Raw genomic sequence first — 16,204 nt, 5'->3', positions numbered from 1 at the left:
AATCAGGGACCCATACCTGCTAAGTCCTTTTTTAGGTCTCTTTCTAAAAGCTGGTTAGCTACCCCTATACGTCAGAGTGCCTGAGATCGAGAAGAGCTGGAGGGGCTGATATTTAGCCAACGTGGTCGCTTCCACTGACCCTTTTGTTCTCATAGCAGCCCAACCTCCCATCAGGAGGCATGGAGCCCCACCAGTGCAGGGGTCTAAAAAGGCACCAGGAAGACTGGGCTTGGGCTGCCAATGAGGGGGCATCTGTCAGTGAGCTTCCACTTCTAGAAGATATGGCAGCTTCAAGCTAACTTTACCAGATGCTTGTTGTTGAACTCTTCCTCAAGTCTGCAAGTGGAATTCTTCAGAGAAACATGATGTTTCTCTGGCTGCCACAATATTTATTTATTTACCTACTCAACTATTTGATGGAGAACGTCACAGGGCTTAGAGTGGTCTCAGCCAAATTGTCAGTTCATGAGGCTTCTGATCTGTTGCAGTGAGTTTGGATTTTTACCCTTCAGGACTGTCATCAACAGAAAACAGAGGTGCTTTGGGTTTGTTTGTTTGTTTTTAAGGCTTTTAATACAAAATCACAGAGAAATACAGAAAGAAAATATCATACAAGCCAATTACTAAATAAAAAAAAAATCCCAACCAGCAAATTTGTCACATTGGGCAGGCATTACAAAACAGGATAAAAGAAAAAGAAAAAAGAAAATAAAACACTCTCTGAAATCTGGCAGGTGGATTTTAGAGGCCACGGGGAGCTTGCCTTAGTCATCCTGGTGAAATGGGATAGCAGTGGTTTTCGGAATATGGCCACCGCCTCCTCTGTTTCTTGCCAGTAATGGTCATCTGAAGGGAGGGTACTAGCCTGGGCAACAAACATTTGACGTCACTTATGCAGTCTGAGGTCTCAAAGACAAGTAGCCTTGGAGTCTTCCATTCCATATCACACACAGTCTCGATGCTGTCACTCGATGCTGAGATAATGATGGGCTAGTCAGGATGGAAAGCAACTTCACTGATGGAGCCAGCATGGCCGGGCAGCTTATACAATATTCTCCTGCTTGTAGTATCCTACACATACACAAACCTGTCGGCTGAGCTAGCTGCTATTTTGCCTCTATCAGGTGACCAAGAACATCTCAGAAGGTTCTTTTCAAAGTTGTGCACATTTCCTTGAAATATCTTTACACACCTCTCTTTGGGGGCAAATGGCCAGACGTCCCAGACAAGAACTGTATTGTCCATTGCATTGGATGAAAGACAAGAGCCTTCAGAACTTAAGCTCAGGCCAGTCACTGAATCTGCATGGCCTGTCATGGTGTACATTAGTTTGTTCTGGTGCAGGTCCCACACCTTGATATCATTGTCTATTCCACCAGAAATAATCTGATCACTTGGGTCACTGGGGGTCACAGCTAACACCTGGTACATGTTCCGAAATGTTTGGATGGCTGCTTTCTTCCAGATGTCCCAAAGCTTAACTGCCATCGTCACTGCTAGTGCAAACAAGCTGGCTAGATAACAGGAATTCACAAAAGAAGTATGTACCTTTAGGCTTTTAACCCTCTCACCTGTTTCGCTATCCCACACAGCCACAGTTTTATCTGTGGATGCTGAGAAGAGCATACTGCCATCTGTGTTGTTGTGCAGTTCCATCACTGCTCCACTGTGTCCCTTCAGTATGGCAGAGTTATCACAGTCACCATATACATTCCACGACAATATCAGTCGGTCAAATCCTGCAGATGGAAAGGTGGATCCGTTGGGGTAGAACTTGAAGAAGTATACTTCCCCTTCATGTCCAGAGAGCAGCATGATTGGGGCTTGAAGGGAGGAACACCAGCAAAGCTCCCGGCTTGGCCTGCTTCTGCCCGGCTCCAGGGCCCGACCCTGCCGCTCCCAACAGCAACTCATGCCGCTGCCGCTTGACTGGGACCAGCGGTAACTCTGGGCCCCTACGCTTCTGCTGTTCTATCATGGCTGCAACTGGGTGGTGCTTTGGGTTTTTGAGGCCCACCTGCCTCCATTTTTGTGCCATTTCCTCCGTGGAGCTCTCCCATCCCTCAATGCACAGGGTTCCTGTAGTCCCTGTGTCCCTTCCCCATCCTTCATATCTGCTTGCAGCTTCTCCACAGCTTTTTGGAGGCAATATGATGACTTCAACTTTATTGTGTGTGACAATGACTTCTGTTGTTTCTCCAGGGACATCTGCATTTGAATAGTACAAAATCCGTTAACCCACAAAGCAATTTCAGGCAAAAGTTTGGGAGGAAACTGGGGAGTTCTTATAGAGTGGGGCTCATACCACATCTCTCCAATCACGTTATGTGGGGTTCTAACCCTGAGTCACACCTGGCCAATCCTGCTCACTATACCCAGACACTTCTTAAAATTGCCTGGGAAATAGCTAATGCAAATTTGAACTTATGGTTATAATTAATTAATTAAGTATTATTATTATTATTTTTTGAGACGAAGTCTAGCTCTGTCACCCAGGCTGGAGTGCAATGGCACGATCTCGGCCCACAGCAAGCTCCGCCTCCCAGGTTCACGCCATTCTCCTGCCTCAACCTCCCGAGTAGTTGGGACGTCGCCCAGGCTGGAGTGCAATGGCACAATCTCGGCTCACTGCCACCTCCGCCTGTCTAGTTCAAACGATTCTCCTTCCTCCGCCTCCTGAGTAACTGGGATTACACGTGCCTGCCACCAGGCCCAGCTAATTTTTGTATTTTTAGTAGAGACGGGGTTTCACCATGTTGGCCAGGCTGGTCTCAAACTCCCGACCTCATGATCCACCCAAAGCGCTGGGATTACAGGTGTGAGCCGCTGCACCCGGCCCATGTCCAAATTTTACATACAATTTTAGGAAGGGTCACCAGACTTCCTAGAGCTATTCTTGGGATCCCAGGTGAAGAAAGTTTGGTATTTGAAGTAAGGAGACCTGGATTCGAGTTTCCACTGTGATTTGAGGCAAGCTTTCCCTGTTCCTGTGAACCAGCTTTCTTGCCTGTAAAAGGAAAACCGTAGACTCTATCAGTGGTTTTCAACTAGACATAAAACTGCAGGAATATATTGACCCTCACACTCATTTAGAAACTGAGGTTGAGAACTATGAGGCAAGGAGACCTCTCCCATGACCTTTGGCTCCAGCATTCTTTGATTCTGAGATTTTGCTCCAGAAATCCCCACAAACTTGAGAAGACACTCTTTCTACCCCTAGTGGGGAAAAGAGAAGATGTTGCACAACAGAGATGCTCAAAAGCCTGACTTCTGCTCCGTTGTTTCATGGGAGAAAGTGGCAGAAAGGGAGTAGAGCCCTTCTGGAATTAATTCTCTTTTCGTTAAGAGTCCATCGGATTGGGGAAAGATTTATCTATTCAACCTTGAAAGGATAGAGAATCTAATTCATCTTTATTTTTTGAGAACTTACTTGGCATATGGTAGGTACAGAATAAATGTGTTTTTTTACTTAATAAAATTATTTATCAAGATTTATTATTATGATTTTTTAACTAAGTAATTGTAATGAGCATCTGCTTCTCCACTCTGGTGATTCTTTGAGAATCGCCAATATAATATTATATAAAGTTTTATTTTTCCTGAAGTCATTGAAATAGATATGAATTAATTGATGAATTGAAATTCAAGGAATATTTACTAAGCTTTCATTTTGTGCTTGACACAGTATTTTCAAAATAGTAAAGATTTAAGAAAAGGGTTTACAGTTCCATGCTAATACTATACATATATGTAAATACTAATTCTGAAACAAAATTATAGTCCATTTATACCTTTTCTTCCCATTCCAGAAGGGGGGGATATAAAATTGTATAAAATTAAAAACAATTAAAAAATATTCTTTATTATTCCCTAGTTTGGAACCGCCCCCCACCCCCACCCCCTGCGTTCTTCTGGTTAATTACTCTTGTTATGTCACGTGGAGGGACCCAGCCATGTGCATGTGTTTTGGGTTGGGGAAGCCACCCATTTTGGACTCCCTCAGAAGGCATCTGTCATGGAGCTGAGCTAGCTGTTATCATGGAGCTGAGCTAGCTGTTATCATGGAGCTGAGCTAGCTTCACTAACAGTTTTATCTTCCTGTCTACCATTGCATGAAATGACTCTGTAAAGTAGAGTTCTGGCTGCATGCAATGAGGGGTAACCCCAGCACCAAAGGTGATGATAGAATGGACTGAAAGTGATGAGATTACATATTGCTCTGTCAATGCTGTTGCTCAAAAGTATTCTCGCTCAGGAAAAGATTGAATTGCTTCAAATACTGAACTTCTCCCTTAGAAAATGTATAATTGACTGAGTATAAAGAAAATACTTTTCATTTATGACCATAGTTATGTTTTTAATGTAAATCATCCTAGTATAATATTAATAAATATGATTTATTGTATATTATCTATGTGTTAGTCTTTGTATTAGTCACTTTAATGCTGACATTGTATCACTTAACATATATTGAACATTTACTCAGATACCCAAGTAATTCTCTCAGCAGGCTTAATAGCTTGGTACTATTATTGCCATCATCCTCCTTCTATAGTTGAGGAAATGAAGGCTTAGAAGGATTAAATAACCTGTCAGAGGTCAGTCAGTCAATAAATGGTCGAAAGCTGGAATTCCAATCCAGCTTTTCTAATCTTATTTGTAATTCAATCCTCATGCCAATTCTATAAAGTATTTATGGACATTTCCATTTTATAGATAAGGAAGCAGACTTGGGGAGGTGAAATAATCTGATAATAGTTACATAGGAAGTAAATGGTGGAGCCAAGCATGAAACCAGAGTAGTCTGACTCATAAACCAATGCTTGTTTCATTGTGCCATACTGACTAGTTGTGGATTTAAAGCATGTTACCATGTAAAAAGGGAGGTACTTACCTATTTAAACTTTTAAAAGACTAGACACTTATTTTGGTTTGCCTAACAACTTTCTTTTCTTGGGTAGTCAGTATCACAGGAAAATGCCTGGTACCTGGGAAATACCAAAAATAAAAAAAAAAAATGACATGTTTATTACTGCTTACAATGATTCATTTTCTACTTTTTTACAGTAATATTTAAGTGAATTATTCTGCAATAAATTTTTTTAGTACAATCCAATAACTGCTTTTTGAACACCTACCACATGCAAGGCTCTGAATTAGGTGCAATGATGATGATAGAGATGAGTAAAACATCGTCTGTCCTGAAGAATGAGGCAGGATTCATGCCTCACCCAGGAGAGCAGATGGGCAAATAAGCCATAGCAGAGTGTCATGCAGGCCCCAGGGAAGGAGAACAGAAATGTCACATGAAGAAGGTGGAAACAGAGATTGGCCTTGAAGATAGTACATTAGTTTGGGTTGCCACAGCAAAGTACCATAGACTAGGTGACTAAGGAACAGAAATTTATTTTCTCACAGCCCTGGGCAATGGAAGTCTGAGATTAAGGTATGGGCAGGATAGGTTTCTCCTGAGGCCTCTCTCCTTGGCTCACAGAGAGCTGCCTTCTGGTTGTGTCCTCACATGGCCATCCTTCACTCTGTGTGTCTGTGTTGTAATCTCCTCTTCTTCAAAGGACACCAGCCATCTTAGATTAGAGCCCACCCTAATGATCTCATTTTAACTGAATTACCTCTTTAAATGCTCTATTTCCAAATACAGTCATATTCTGACATACTGAGGATTAAGCCTTCAACATATGAGTTTTGAGAGGAACAAAATTCAGCCCATGACAGATGGGTAAACTATCGAGAGAGGAAGTCTGGGCAGAGAAAACAACACGAGACAGAGGTTAGAAGGGAGCAGTGTGAAGTGCATTTGGGGGAGAAATTAAGTAACCCAACATGATGGAAAAAATAATGGCATTTAGGAGAGTCCCCCGGACACAATGTCTTTCAGTCATTACCTGAAAGAGGAAAGGCAGTGAGGTGGGGGTAGGGGGAGTAAAGATGTTGAACTCAATTTAGGACACGTCAAGCTTGTTGTTCAATAGACAGGAATTTGAAAAGATAGGTTTAGAATATTGGAGTGACATTGGAGTACATAAAAGATTATTAAGTTATATGAAAAGTTTTACCAGGAAAGAAATTGGAGAGTTATTCATGAAAATGTTAAACTAGTTGTATTTGGAGGTAGACTACAGTTTATTTGTATTCCTTCTTTTTACTTTTTAGTATTATTCAAAATGTTTATCATGAGCAACTTTAATAACTTTATAATTATATTAGTGTGAGGTATCCATGTTTCTTAAGTCCCTATATAAGATGGGTTTAAAATCCCTATTCCCTCACTCATCATAAGTCTAATATCTTCCACAAGATATCTAAGAATTTAGGAGCCTCTCACCCAATTAGTTTGTGGATTGTCTAAAACCTCACAGGCCCTGCTCCTATTTTGTACCTCATTTATCCAGATATTGAATCAGAATTTTGCTTATTTTGTGAAGAAGAGATCGTAAAAAGGCTCATGAGAATCCTTGGCTAATACTAGAATTTATTAAAATTCAGGAGAGATTGTGGGGTTTTACACTGCAGATGTGCAAATAACCTAACATTGACCTAGGGGCATCCTTCTTAAAGAGTCCCTCAGCCATTTCTACCAACTCAGCCTAAGTTTATGCCACTCATCTCTACTTTTCCTCTGGTGGACACTTCTCCTTCACCCTTATTTTCCAAATTTCTTCCATTTTCTTAAGAAAATCAATTTAGCCTTCTTTATATTCTACTCCTTTCCAGGTTCCCCCTGCCGTCAGGTCTTATCTTTTCTGCCCAACTGTCTCAACAACGTATCTTCTTAAAGTAAGACAATTTCATTCCTTTTTTTTTTTTGGAGGGGGAGTCTCACTCTGTTGCCCAGGGTTGGAGTGCAGTGGTGCGATCTCTGCTCACCGCAACTTCCGCCTCCCAGGTTCAAGCGATTCGCTTGCCTCAGCCTCCAGAGTAGCTGGGATTATAGGCGCCTGCCACTATGCCCAGCTAATTTTTTGTATTCTTAGTAGAGACGGGGTTTCACCATGTTGACCACACTTGTCTCAAACTCCTGACCTTGTGATTCACCTGCCTTAGCCTCCCAAAGTGCTGGGATTACAGGCTGGGATTATGTGCCCAGCCGACAGTTTCATTCTTAAGAAGAATTTTAGTTCTATCCTTTAATATATTTTTTACCACACAATAATTGATTTAAGGAGTACTTCAAAAATAACTAAATGTTGGACATCATGGAGAGAGATGAGACCATCTGGGCAGAGTATACAGAATGGAAAGAAATGAGGCCTTGAGGAGCGCCCACGATGAGGGGTGGAGTTGGGGCGTAGAGAATCCCGAGAGGGAGACAAGGAAACACGAGGCAGGAGAATTAGGAGGATGCACAGTCAAATTGAGGGAGGTGAGGGCTTTGAGAAGGAGTGGGAAATAAGTCTCAAGGGACAGGGTTCCAAAGAATAAAAGTGGAAGCAAGGTCACTGGGGCCATGGGATTCAGTATAGTGGTGCTATTAGGACCCAGACCCAGGATCCCTGCTGGGATTGTCACATTCACTGGAGGATTCGTGACTGCCTGAAAGAATGGGGACACTCCAGAAATCCTACACTAACCGTATACAACTGGCAATGCATGGTTTGTGTGCTGCCAGAGAACCCCTGAACATTGAAGTTGACTTGGCTGAACGTGTGCCCAGCTGTCCCTAGCAGCTCACCTAGTAGCCAGCCTGGCTTTGTGCCCTGCTGTTTGCCCATAGCAGCCTCAGATGCCAGTTTCTTTCACTCATGTCTCCCCAGTTGCACAGATTTGTAGTGCAGAACCTAAGTCCCTGACTCTGCCATTTCCTGACTCTGTGAACTCAGGCAATGACTTCATCTCCTGGACTCAGTTTCCTTATCTGTTAGTGGTAATGAGCATAATTATACATGTCATCTGGGCTTCCCAGAGTCAGTATGCAGATGACATGAGGAAAAGTATAAGTATAAATGCTCTATAAGTGCTACTGATTCAGACTACCTGGGCTTGGCCACCACTTACAAAATACGTGACCTTCAACAAGTTATTTAATTTTGGTGACCCTCAGTCCCCTCATCTGTAAAATGGGGATAATAACTATACCTACCTTCTAGGATTGTTGTGAGCTCTAAATAAGTTAGTATACACAATGACCATAGAGCAAATTGTGACATTTAGTAAATGCTATACATGTGCTAGCTATTATTATACTATTACTATTATTGTACAAGTGGTGATGTATATACAAACTATTTTTTTTGTCCCCCATAGGATCCAAGACAGTCCACAGTCCAAAGTTTATACAATACCGAGAGATAACTTAAATTAGAAGTGGGTGAAGGATGGTTATTCATTCTGTTTTCATTCTCCTGTCTCTATTCTGCAACTACCTTCCGTTCTGTTTTCTGCCAGTTTGATTCTGCCCCTGTCAGGCCTGGCTTGGATCAGTTTCTAGCATCTCTAGGCTCCCTGTTCTACCAAAGAGAATTTTATATTCTGTCCAGTTCTGTTTTGGGCTAGAGTGGGATTAGTAAGGAAGTGGAGAGAGACCAATAGAGCTCTCAGGGCTGGGAGGCAGGCTGGGGAGAGTCTCTTAAGGAAGGAGACACTCCAGGTGTTTGGAGGCTGAAAAGAAGTTGCCAGTGGAGACAGAGGAATGGAATATGCTGTCTAGACAGATAATTGATGGAAAGAGTGCCTGGAACAGCCCAAAGGGTATGAGTTCAAGGACACAGGTATCTAAGAACAAAGTTGGCTGGATTTTAAAAACAGTCTTCATAAATCAAGTGAAACAAAGCTGTCTATCTTTGCAATGTAGGGTGATCGAAATATCTTTCAGGGTAACTCCTCTTTGCCTGCCTTCATCTGAAGGTAAGTAAGGTCAGTTCTAAGCAAAACTGGGAAGCCTGCCAAAGTGTATCCCCTTCTTCCTCAGTCCCCTTTCTTCTGTCTCTTGTCCCATACTAGTTGGGGCATTTTCCCTCCCATCCCTGGGCTCCTATGCTCCACAGGCTAATGTCTAACATGCCAGGCTCCAGATCCAGTCAATACTGATGGAGACCGACTAAGTAGCAGGAATTCTCATGCGTATTATTTAACATTACAGTACCTCCATATCTCTGTTCTCATGGAGGAGACAAAAGCTCAGAGAGGGTGGGTGTAAAGCTCAAGGCCACACAGAAAGAAAGTGGCAGGGGTAAAATTAAAACCCAGGACTCCTGAAGACTGGTCCAGAGGCCTTTCCACTATTCCGCACTAAGTCCCCACCAGTTGTCTTCAGTGACCTTCACTGACACTCCACCCACCTTGGCAAAGCTCTTCCCCAGCTCATGTGACCTTCAGTCTTCAGGGCTGAGCGTCTTCTATGGTTCCAGACTCTGATATCCCTTCTTCCACTCACAGCCACCTTTTCTAACAGCAGGCCCACACCCATCTCCCTGCTACCTCCATAGCCGCCTTCCCACCTCACCATCTCCAAATTGTCAACAATTTCCTGGGCCCACTTTCTGCCCTAGCCAGCTGGGGAGGCACAATTTTACCTCTATTCTCTTAGAGTTTTTCTGATTAGCCTGAGAATTAAGTTGATGTCAGATAGGAGAAAAACATACAGATGTATTCAGTGTCACTTTTATGTGGTATGGAAGCTTTCATAAGGAAATGAAGGCCCAGAGACCCAGCTTGCGTTGAATGCTTAGATACTGAATTGGAGAAAGATTAGTAAATTGTGAAAATGTGACAAGGCTAAGGGGCTTGGGCTAGGGCAGTTAATTGGGTAGAGAAGTAACTAGGAAGATAAGGGTTAGTGTAACAAGGTTTGCACAGACTTCCCTCAGTCTCAACTTCCCATCCTCGATGATAGGAGTATTATTTTTTCTTTTTCTGGTATAGGAGGACACCTTTCAGATGGGAATTTCATCTTCTATTTTTAAGAAGAGGAAGAATGATCTTCTTGTACCTGCTGTTTTTCAAGTACCTTTAATTCAAAGTTGCCAATATGCCCGTTGGCACCTTTTGGGGGCAGTGTGTTCTGAACTTCTCTATAACCGAACACATACAGGCCATCTCTGCAACTGCGGGACTGATATCTTCCCCATTTCCTTCCTTTCCTTCCTTTGGCCTTGCAAATCCCAAGTTTGGGAAATCTAAATATTCTTTCTCTGAATCTACATAGGAGCAGCTACTGAGCATAGTGCAGAAAAAATCTTACTTTGCCAATCAATTGGCCGCAAGTCTCCAATGACCAGACTTGCTGGGGGGCTCAATTCAAACCAATGGTCCTTTTCTTGGAGCCTTCAGTTCTGTTTCACTTGCTACTTTAGTGTTTCATCTCCCTTTTCAAGCTCCCTTCTTTTGCACAACTCCATGACTCCAATCGGAAGAACTTGCCTTTTTTCTTTTTTTTTTTTCTGGGAAGAAATTACAGCCCATCTTTAAAGTATTGCCTTCAAAATTTAGCTTTTTAATCCGCAAAATTGTCTGTATTCGTTGTTCCTGTCCTATTCCCTTCCACCTCTGTAGCATCAGTGGTTCCCCTCCTGTTCAAAGCCGACACCTCCCTCCCAGGCTGTGCTGTGGAACACATCTCCCCAGACTTGGCAGCCTCTGTTGTCTTCTTTATTCCTTGTTCCTGCCTTCTGTCACTGCCCTCTCAGAATATAAGCCTGAGCAAGTATTTCCTTTTTATGAACGAAACGAAACTCCTCTCCTTTTGCACTCTCTTCCACTAGCTGCTGCCTGTCTCCTTCCTAGACCTGTCCTACCTGCTTCCGCCTTCTCATTTCTGTTCAACCTCTTACCTCTTTGCACCCTAGCTTTCAGTCTCCATCCGTCTAGGAACACTGCCCTCTACAAGGTGATGTCTGCTTTTACTAATAGCTAAGGGAGAAGTTTCAGGCCTGGCTCTCCTTGTTCTTTGAGGCCTCCCTCCCTCTTATACTCCTCTCTTGACTTTTAGGGCATTGTTTTTCTGATTCTTTTCAGCATCTTTTTTTTTTTTTTTTTTTTTCTGGATATGGAGTCTCACTCTGTCGCCCAGGCTGGAGTGCAATGGTTTGATCAGAGCTCACTGTAGCCTCTACCTCCTGGGCTCAAGTGATCCTCTCACCTCAGCCTCCCAAGTAGCTGGGACCACAGGTGTGCACCACTGCACCTGGCTAATTTCTTTTTATTTTTTGTAGAAACAGGTTCTCCCTATGTTGCCCAGGCTGGTCTAGAATTCCAGGGCTCAAGCCATCCTCCTGCCTTGGCCTCCCAAAGTGTTGGGATTGCATGCATGAGCCACTGTGCTGGGACATCTCAGTGTGTTTGACTCCATCTTTGGATTCATCACTGACCCTCCAACTTGGTATTCCTCAGAGATTCATACTTGGATGGCTTTCTTTTCCCTGTATACACTCCCCATGAGTTGACTCACTCATATTCTTGGTAAGTGAGCTACCACTTATAACTCATAGCTCTGAAATCTTTGTCTCTTGTCCATTTGTCTTTTCTGACTGCTACACCCATATTATCATTTTTACATATTTGTGAACTGGATACTTCTGCCTGGATGATTCACAGTCACTTCTATTCAGCATGTCTAAAGCATAATTGATATTTCTTTATCTCCCTATTCCATCCTGCTTCTTGAACTCCCCCTCCCTATTTTCTGGAAAACAGTATGATGAGTACATAACCACTCAGATCGGAAACCTGGGCATCCTGCCAGACTCATCCTCAGCCCTGACCCCTGCCCTCTGTGCATCCAGCAAGTTATCAAGTCCTGTTGGCTCTGCTTCCTAATGATCTCTTGAATCCACGTTCATCCTCATGACTTCTTACCTTAACCACTGCAAAGCCTGATCTCTCTTATTTCAGTTTTGCCTCATTTTACTCCATCACCTGCGGTGAAGCCAGTGATTTCAAATGCCAATCAAATCAGGTCACTTCCCTACTTAAAATCCTCAGTGGCTTCCCTGGCTTACAGCTTCAAGTCTGGGTTCGCTGGCACAGTGTACATTTCCCTTCATTGGTTCCCTAATTTATAGCTTAATTTCTCATCAGTTTCACTCCTTTGCACTTCACAAGCTTATCATGCTGAACTATGTGGCATTTTGGAGACAGAGGTTTCTGTCTCCAAAATGTACAGGCAATATGTGACACTTAGTGGGCAGAGCAATACACCATTCATTCTCTTTTATAGCTTCATGTCCTTTCACATGCTGTTCCCTCAGAGAGAGTTCTCCCATTCCCTTGGTAAATTTCTATTAATATTTTGGGCATCTCAAGATTACCTACTTGGATACGTCTTTTCCCAGCTTCCCTTGGTAAGTTTATGTTTTATGGTTTATCTCATTGTGGATTTTTTTTTTTTCTGATTATAACTGTCATCACTCTAGAAAATTTTGGAAATGTGGAAAAAAAATCACCTACAATTCATTCCCTCAGAAATTAATTTCTTGGCATTTTAGTGGACATCCTTTTGGTATATTTATCATAAATATTTGCATATATTTAGAAACCAATATTATACAATATATTGTTTCATAGCCTGCTTTGTTCAAGAAAAAATTTCATGGTAAACTTTCTTCAAAGGCTTGACATTTTATTTAAAAAAATGATTCTTCTGATTTCAAAAGAAATGCATACTTATGTAAATAAAAATGCAAACAGTACAGAAATTTACAATTTAGAAAAGCAAAGTGCTTCTTAATCCTGTCATAGGTTTTAAACAGTTTGTAGCATACTCTTTCAGACTTTCGTGTGCTTCTACTAATTTCAGTATACATTAAAAATTTATATTGTGGGATAATATGCTTCATCTATTCTGAAACTTTCTTTTAAAATATATTTGACAATGTATGTTTGAAAATGTAAAAACAACTTAATGGTGTCTCAGTTGTAAGCATTATTTTGCATTTTTCTCTTCTACTATACCCTGAGACCTTGGAAGAAAGCCATTTGCCTTCAAGTGAACTTAATTTACTGTTTTCTGAGTAATTTGGAAGAATATCAGACAGATAGTTGTGATCACTTCTCCTCAGAGAACTCCTTGCCCACTGAAGGAGGGTGAGTCGTGGTGGGCCCTGGGGACTGACCATGCTTTGCAGCTGCTGCTGGAGTTGGCTGACAAGGTGTCTCTTTGGATCTGGAGTCTACCTTGACTCCAGACAGGTTCCTCCAACCAGAAGCCCAAGGATGCCCTTCTCCTTCTCTCTAAAAGTACTGGTGACACTTTGTCCATGTTGGATAGTCCACTTGTCCCCTGACTCTCTTTATTTGACACATCCTCAGCTTCTGTTTCTGACTAGGAGCTGTAAACTTATAATCCCTCTTTTTGGTTCAGAGGAGAGTCACTGGAGCCCAGCTGATGAGATCACAGGGCTAAGGAGTCCAGAGCGATTTGAATCCATGTGTAGTCCAGCTCACCTGTTCCTAGTCCAAGGAGCCACCCCAGAGACATAAGCCTTCCTTCATCCCAGAGACAGGGCATGTGAGTAAGCAGCCACCTACTGGCATTGCCAGAAGAAACAGTGGATGGTGGGTAAGGAGCTCTGTGTTCCCACAATGGACAAAATGCTGTTATTATGGCCGGTGTGTGCTATATCACATCGCCAAACCCAGAGTTTCACTAAAGGGGCGTTGGGGGAGGGGTGTCGGGGATAGTGCTCATGTATTGATAAATCACAGGGGCTTCTTGCTCTTTCTAATCTTTTGCATCACCTGTTCTGTTTTCCTGCCATTTAAATCTCTACTGCACACTAATGTGACAGTGTGGCTAAATAAATGTGGGCATGAAATTCAGGGAAAGAAAAGCTTATTCTTTTTAGTAATTTGTTAGTTAAAATTTCACAATGATACATGCTTTGTACATTTCAGATACAGGTTAGGAAACATCTGTCTCGCAAATGCACAGGCAATATGGGAGCCTTACTGGGCAGAGCAAACACGGCTAAGGTCATTTTGTTGGGTCAGGGGTTGAGGGGGACATTTTTGTGGGCTTTTAACAAAACAGATGACCAATCAAATACCTTCCAGATTCTGATGCCCACGCTGAATTGAAGGGCCTTTTTGACAGGTGTAACATTTGACCAAACATGAAACCAAAAGCAATTATTAAAACAATTAATATTTTAAAAATGTTTATTTTAAGAAAATTTGTACAAATACACAAAAGAAGTTTAACTACAATTAGTTTCTGAGTTATGTGGACTCATTAATCAAAAGCTTCAGTCCTGAGGAATTCTGTGAAGTTCACCACTGCACTTTCCCTGCATTGCTTTTGCTGGTTTTCCCCGGCATCTTCCTAGAGCATTTGAAAGTAACTTTCCTTCCGCTTGCTCCCCCCGTGCCCAGGCCTCCTACCTTTGTAGACTGCAAACGATTCGCAGTTGCCAACCTGTGTTTTCCTTACCACTGGGACCAGTAGACTGTGATTTTTTTCTTATTCTGTGTTAAACATTAAATAATTTAGCTCTAAATATAATTGCATCCTTCATTTGTAGAACTTGATATGTTCCTCATGACAGCTCAGAGACATAAGAAGCGTCAAAAGTAGAAAAAAAAAGAATCGGTGTAGACCATTTCTAAATATAGTCAGTCACTTACAAAGTATAAACAAGAAATAAAGTACATAGCTGGTACTTATTGAACAATTAGGTGTCTTGTAGCTTATTATGAGATGGAGGGAAAGTCACTAAACTTCCCTGAGCCTGGTTCCTCATCTGCAAAATGAGAACAGTAACACTGGCCCTGCTGACTTCATAAGACCCTTGGGAGGGCCAAATAAGGTGATGCCTAGAAAATAGGAAAGCACTTTTAAGATTTTTTTTTTTTTTAGACAGAGTCTTGCTCTGTCACCCAGGCTGGAGAGTGCAGTGGTGTGATGTCGGCTCACTGCAACCTCCGCCTCCCAGGTTCAAGAGATTCTCCTGCCTCAGCCTCCCAAGTAGCTGGGATTACAGGTGCTACCACCGTGCCTGGCTAATTTTTGTATTTTCAGTAGAGACAGGGCTTAGTCAACTTGGCCAGGCTGATCCCGAACTCCTGACCTCAGGTGATCCACCCACCTCAGCCTCCCAAAGTGCTGGGATTACAGGCATGAGCCACCGCGTATTTTTAAATAATAAAAATACAAGACAGAGTGGTAATATAATGGCATACCTCCTCCAAAATGCAGGAGCAGAGGCTCATCACTTGAGGATGTTTGTCCTTGCTAGAGATTTGAAGAGATGGATTCACTTGTAGAAATAAACAAATATCAACTGGTTAGATCACAGAGGAGAAGCCTCAGGATATCAGATCACGAATATGTAAAACATGCAGAAAAGGCCTCAAGGCAAGAGTTTGCTTTGCTCATGCAGCAGCCTTACAAGAGTTCATGGTTTTCCAACGTCAGTTATCTTAGATTCTGTGATCTGTCACTAGGGAACCTACTCCAGCAATGCTGACGAAGAAAGTAACCTCCTATTCCAGGGCCAATTTGCTTTACAGAACATTAGCACTGTTCTTGCCTTGGGGCTTGAGCATCACTGGAAAATGGCTTCACACACAGGAATGCTTCCTTGTACCGACTTTTAAAATGCTCTTTCATCTTTTGTTCTTCAAACTGGCTATTCCTGTCAGTAAAGCCTATATGCAACCCCCATGTTTTTTATGAATCCAATTTAAAGACACACAATGCAATCTTGTAAGTGGGAAAATGTCACAGAGGGGCTCAGTCAGAAGTTGACAAAATGTGCCTGGGTTCTTACAGCTGTTGTGGTTTAAGGGCAATGTCTCTGAAAATACTTTCATATATAAAAAAAAAAAGTCTTCTTTGTCCCATAGATATAATGTGAAATGAAGAGCTGCCAGCTACTGATGACATTTGCTTTTGCTGCATTTTTACCTCTCAATTTGCTTGTGTAGTCCCTGCCTCATTTAATGCTATCCCCATGAACAAAGACAGCCAAAGGCACAATCCCAGGTGATGCCCAAGGCGAGCCTCACAAACAAGAGACTGAATTTGATGTGAAGGAAAAGGACTCCGATTCTCCAAATGTTTCTTTACTGTTGGCTAATATCTAAAGTTTTACACCTAGAGCATCCTTTCTTTGGAATGTTCCTCTCTGTCCCCCTTCTCTATTTCCAGGCACCACTGATCTGCTTTTGGTCTCTATAGATTAGTTTGAATTTTCTAAAACTTTATATAAATGAAATCATACACATACACTCTTTTTTTGGTCTGGCTTCT

The 16,204-nt window shown here is 42.2% G+C and overlaps 1 protein-coding gene and 1 pseudogene across 1 annotated transcript in view; one reads left to right on the top strand and one right to left on the bottom strand.

Annotated features, from left to right (window-relative positions):
- KCNAB1 (potassium voltage-gated channel subfamily A regulatory beta subunit 1) overlaps positions 1–16,204 on the top strand; it is a 386,124-nt gene that overhangs the window by 35,743 nt on the left and 334,177 nt on the right. The gene's annotated exons all lie outside the window — the stretch shown is intronic.
- LOC103241432 (U5 small nuclear ribonucleoprotein 40 kDa protein pseudogene) lies at positions 769–1,978 on the bottom strand (annotated as a pseudogene).

The sequence above is a fragment of the Chlorocebus sabaeus genome, chromosome 15 (assembly GCF_047675955.1).
Source record: "Chlorocebus sabaeus isolate Y175 chromosome 15, mChlSab1.0.hap1, whole genome shotgun sequence".
In the NCBI taxonomy this organism is placed as follows: domain Eukaryota; kingdom Metazoa; phylum Chordata; class Mammalia; order Primates; family Cercopithecidae; genus Chlorocebus; species Chlorocebus sabaeus.
The sequence above is the reverse complement of the archived record's forward strand: the minus strand, read 5'-3'. Positions and strand labels throughout refer to the sequence as shown.